Genomic DNA, 6,000 nt, shown 5'->3' with positions numbered 1-6,000 from the left:
TTTTTTTTTTTTTTTTGTTTGTCCCCAAATGAATGCTGTGAGCTTTGGTCTCATCTCCTGCTCGGTGCGATGAATTCAAACAGCTCATTCACCAAACACAAACTCATTTAGGAAAGGCCTGGCATATGGCAGGGATGCTAAATTAGACCCTATTGATTGAGAAGGCAAACAATGGAAGGAAGAAGATGGCTACTTGCCTTGCTTGTTGCTTTGGCTTTAATTCAATCCATCTTTTGCCCTGACCCTGTTACCCTCTAACCAGAAAATCTGTAGCTCTTAGTGGTTATTGTGAGCAGTTATTTTTCTTTCTTTTCTGGCTATTAAGAAGCATAATCACCTCTGCTGTTGCAGAAGTATATAGTTCCCAGGGTTAAGCTTCAATAACGGTCAGTAATGATTTTTACAGATTAATCTTGTCATTCTTTTAGCTGGTGTTGCCTTTAGATTCTTGGCATTTCTTTTTTTTTTGGTGTTTGTTTTATTTTATTCCCTCTTCCTCAAAAGACTGAGGATGAAAAACCAGAGTCTGCCTAAGCTGTAAAAGGCCTTTGTCAGGGTAAGAGCCAATGTACTGGTACTCCTGGAAGGAAAGAAGGTGAGGGGCCCATCCTGCTTCTGTAAAAGCTGGGAGGTACCGTGGCCTCTTCCATTACATCGTGCTCAGAAAAAGGCACATCAGTGTGTCCAGTCCTTCTGGTCCCAGCCAGATGGTGCCTGCAAACATTAATTAGGAGCACGCATAGCTTTCACTGAGGAATTTGCATACTACCACACAGTGCCCTGACTACCTCTGAACAAATGTGCCAGTGCCAGCCCGATCCGGGGAGCACTGCCTCATTAAGAATCGTCTCAGCTCCCTGCCAGGGCTCCTGGGGTAGGATTTGGGTGCTGGCTTTGAAAAACAAAAATAATTTCCACCAATAAGATGTGGCACGGCTAGCTTGTCTTCAGTGCAAGGATCTCAGAGCACTTTTCAAACCTTGGTGTCTTAACGCAGAAAGAGACAAGGGGTGTTGCACTTGGACAGCGGGTTTTTAAACCTCGTGCCCCAAGAATTGACACAACACCTGGCTAATCTATAGAAAGAAGGTATTAATATAATACCACAAGCAAGCTATAAAAGTAAATGAGAGAAAAAGACTCCTTCCCAAAATAAAATGAGCTACTCCATGAAGTCCTAGGGGATCTTTAGCGACAACTGTGTTTTCTTACCAGTGCAGGTGGAGGAAGCTGGTCCAGTCTTGCAGCTTTCACGGAGCAGGATCCATTGCTGGTTAAGCCGGGTGCGATGTTGCCGTGATCTCGCTCTGTTTGGAGTGCACGCTTTGCTGGCAAATTTGCTTAGTTCTTTTATTGGTTAACTGTTTACCTTCAAAGGATTTTTCCTTGATAGTTGGCATATTAGAGTCTGAACAAACAGGGAGGAAAAGAGTGACCATCGTATTACAACAGTTAAATTGCTTGGCTCCTGTTTTGGATTTGTCTAGGTGTGAAGACTTCTGTTTCTCTGCAGCCCCTGCCATTATAGCTCAGTTATAGGTGATGGGTCTTGAGTGGTCCAACAGGATGCATAGAGGCATCACCTGACCTGTCTTTGGGTATTAGTGGGGCACATTTGCAATAGCTTGTACCGGTGATGGCCAAAAGTCCAGACATACATTGAATGGTTGAGACATTTGTAACACCTTAGACATTGGATGCTAGTTTTAAGAAATGTGAGCAGGGCACATTTGTCACGTACAGGACATCCTCCCTGTACCTTTTACAGGTTTCTCTTGAGATGAATATTTAGTCTTTTGTTTTCTTTAGCTGCTAGTTCAATTGAAATGCATATGTCATTTCCTTGCCTTCACTGGCTCTCTTAGATACACATGTGATGAGTGAGTCAGGTCTCTGTTAACCATTTTCTCGATTTGACATAACCTAGCACAGAGAATAAAACCAATTCGGGTTGCTCTATTTTGTATGATCCCAGCTGCTACCTTGCATTTTGGTGCACGATTCGCTGTTATTCCAATTTGATTGTAAAGATTTTGTGTCTTGGCCTGACCGAGCTGTTACTGTATTCACCGTCAGCAAGGGGTGGGATGTGGTTATGTGAACCCAGGGAAGAAATGAAAGGCACTTAGGGGGTGGGGAATGAGAAAAGGCCAAAAAAGAGAAAGAGAATGGAGCATAATAAAGAAAAGAAGAGACTGGATCTGAGTATAATAAAAAATCAGTGAAACTCGGGCAAAGACAGTGAATGAAAAAAATAACGGAGAGACGAGGCCAGCAAGAGAGAGAAGGTGTCGAAGAAGAAAGTATAGCGTTCAGCTGGAACATAGGAAAGAAGGTCGTGTCATGATGATACTGGTGTAGAGCTGGGGTCCAGTCCACTTTCGGGAGAGGCTTCTCGTCCTACTGTGCCTAGGGCATTTCATCTCTGCATCCCACCAATGCCCTTCTGTACGATCAGAATCGTAAAACATCCCTTCTCCTGTCCTGGCTTGCATCTGTTACTATAAGTCTGGCCAGTGCCCAGCACTGATCTTATTCGGACCATCTAGATGCTACTGTTCTAGAAGCAATCTTAAAATCACCTGAGACTTGGGGTGTGGGGGGGAAGTCATAGGAAGGAAAGCAAACGCTGAAGAATCCAGAAGAAAAAAATACTTTGAAAAACCGAGAGAGATTCCAGAAGGGGCCTTGGCAAGAGGAGGAGAGACGATGTGCTGCGAATGCATCGCAGCATTGCCTCCTGGGCTCCAGTGGCAGTACCCAAGGGACAGGTTTGGCCCAATGAGCAAAAGAAAATTCAGTGCCAAAGCTGCTTAACTGGTAAAATCTGTTCTGAGGAATATTAAAAAATGCAGGGTTATTTTCCTAAAGCTTTGCATGGGGTTTTAGCTGAGTGACTCTATTGAAGTCATTAGGAGCCATGTGACTCGAAGCCCCATGCAGCGCTTTGACAGGATGCCCTCGTTCTGCGCACACATGCTTGTTCCCCGTGTAAACACGTTCCATATTTCCAACAGCTGAGCTTTATTTCAAGCCCTGTAATTGCTGCGTTATTTTTTTTTCTGATCAGAATGAAACCATTTCTAGGAACAGCTCCGCTTTGCTCAGCCCTCCGGTCCTGTACACTGTCCCCAACAGTGGCAAATGCAGTTTGCTCCAGAGGAAGAAATCTCAGAGTAGGTAGTTACAGAATAACCTATCTCCAGAGGTAATTTATTTCTAACTCCAAGAGCTAGTGGTTGGCTTAAACCCCAAAGCTTGTGGGTTTATATTCTTTCCAAAGCTCTTGCTAATTTTATTATCCTTAATACTCTTCCTCTTGAGATTTGTTGTTGTTGTTGTGCATATAAATCTCCAATCCTTTTATAAATTTGGCTGAGCTGTTGGCCTCTTCCTGTGGCAATGAATCCAGAGGTTAATTTGCCACCGTGTGAAAAAATATCTCCTTTTTTTGGGGTTGAATTTTGCACATGGTTGTTGAATGTTCCCTTTTAAGAGCTTTCCCCCAAATCAACCGTGCTGTGCCTAGGGTAAAGGGCCCTCCCTACAATTTTGAAGCAGGTCAGTGGTCAAGGAACTTAAGGTGGCTGTGTTTCAAAATGGTTTTCTGCTCTGGGAATTGATTGTATAAGAACAGCATCTCAGAGCGCCATGTTTTTACCTCTCGGGGTATGTCTCCAGTGATGTTTAGGGTCAACTTTGAGGGCTGCCCTCAATCGCTTGAAGCCTCATGAACTGTCTTCTCCCATCAGTCTTAGCCCACACTCATGTCCACATGAATAGCGTGAAGCTCAGACTTGACCTGTTCCCTCCCTCACCACCTCTGGCAGTAAAAGATTTTACAAGACTAATTGCACCCTTCACCAACACTTGTGGGTAGAGCGCTGCATCGGGACTTGGCAAACCTGGTTCTGCTCCTGGGGGATGTCAGACCAGTCACCGTGTCTAGGTTTCCCTTTCTGCAAATGGGGAATAGCTGTGTTTAACCTCTTTTGTAAAGTGCTCGGAGATCAGGTGGAAGGAGCACAATAGGTATTGCCTTGCCTCTGCTCACCTGTGAGCCACTGACTGCAAATCAGCAAATGACTCTGTTGACGCTACGTGAGAGAGAGTATTATCCACCTCACTATTATCTCTGTTGGCCCTACAGGACTAACAACTGTAAAGAGCAGAGAGCTCTTGTATCCCACCTTAAAGTCATCAGATCTGCTGGGCTAAGTAGTAACGCATTCACAGTCATTTTGCAGCATATAACTGCATTTTTCTCCTCCTCCCTCCCAATCACTCCCCTGGGATCAGCTCCTCTGTAGATGGCAGAGTTGAGAGTGGGCCTGAGGTGTGTCGCTGGGTGAACAGTAGCATCGATGCCATGGCTTATATACAAACCAGACCAAGGCTTTTCTATGCAGGGAAAGACCATACAGACACAAGGTAGTATTTGCAATGGAAACAAAGAGATTGGAAACAGCTGGGAGGGAGGACAAAAATGTTCTCATCTAAAAATAGTAAAAATGGGGATGTTTATAAAAAATGATGAATTAGAGAACACATTATGGCTGAACTGACCTCTCTTGGAAACGGTGTTGGTGTTGCTCTTGGGGCAGCCCTTTTCCTTATTAGAGCTTCTGCTTTCCCTCGCTACACACTGTCCCCCAAGCTGTACTGGAGTACCAGGCCCGTGCGATGCAGCATCGGCCCCATCTGCAGTGGCATTCACAAGTGTTTGTTGCTGGGTGGGCTGACCATTAAGGGGAATTGGGTTTAGCCCTGTCTGTGATTAATTAGCTGCATCTCAGGTGATGTGTGATGTTTCTGATTGACACACATGGTATACATTGGCACAGTATATCACGAGACACTGGCAAAGCACAAGAAGTTCCTCATAATGGGTACTTAAAAAGAGACCCCAACATTAGAAACAAACAAGCAAATGAATCAACCAACTCCACATTGTATGAATGCACAGACAACCACGGCCGAGAGGACCAGAAGCTGTTGTCAGTGTCACCCCTTGCACAGTGGTGTGAAGGGTTAGGCTGGTCCTTTGTAGGAGATTGGCTTAGATCCATAGTTGTACCCCAGGTGATGGACTTGAGGCCAGGGATCAGGTGACAGCGGGAGTGGGATTTTTAAAGGTATTTATACATTTTTTAGGCACCTGATTGCCTGCAGAATCTGGCCCTTGTACTTTCTGCCTAGTTGGTGGCCAGTATCAAGTGGAGTGCCCCAGGGGTTGGTCCTTGGTCCAGTTTTGTTCAATATCTTCATCAGCAATCTGGAAGATGGCACAGAGTGCACCCTCCGCAAGTTTGCAGATGACACTAAGCTGGAGGGAGTAGTAGATTTGCTGGAGGGTAAGGCTAGGATTCAAAGTGACCTAGACAAATTGGAGGATTGGGCCAAAAGAAATCTCATGAGGTTCAGCAAGGACAAGTACAAAGTCCTGCACTTAGGATGGAGCAATCCCATGTGCTGGGGGCTGACTGGCTGGGCAGCAGCTCTGCAGAAAAGGACCTGGGGGTGATGGTGGACAATAAGCTGAAGACGAGTCAACAGTGTTTCCTTATTGCCAAGAAGGCTAGTGGCATCCTGGGCTGCACTGGTAGGAGAGTTTCCAGCAGGACAAGGGAAATGATTATTCCCCTCTATTCAGCACTGATGAGGCCACATCTGGAGTGCTGTGTTTAGTTTTGGGCACCCCACTACAGAAAGGATGTGGACAAACTGGAAAGAGTCTAGAGGAGGACAATGAAAATTGTTCAGGGGCTAGAGCACATGACTTGTGAGGAAAGACTGAAGGAACTGGGATTATTTAGTCTAGAGAAGAGGAGACTGAGAGGGGACTTAATAGCAGCAGGTGGGTTCGAAAGAGGATGGAGCTGGACTGTTCTCAATGGTGGCAGTTGACAGGACAAGGAGCAGCGGGATCAAGTTGCAGCAAGGGAAGTTTACGTTAGATATTATGATGATCTACTCAGGTCCCTTCCGACCCTAGAAACT

Source organism: Gavialis gangeticus, unplaced genomic scaffold (assembly GCF_001723915.1).
Source record: "Gavialis gangeticus isolate Ggan-Ray unplaced genomic scaffold, GavGan_comp1, whole genome shotgun sequence".
Lineage (NCBI taxonomy): Eukaryota > Metazoa > Chordata > Crocodylia > Gavialidae > Gavialis > Gavialis gangeticus.
This window is presented reverse-complemented; position numbering follows the sequence as displayed.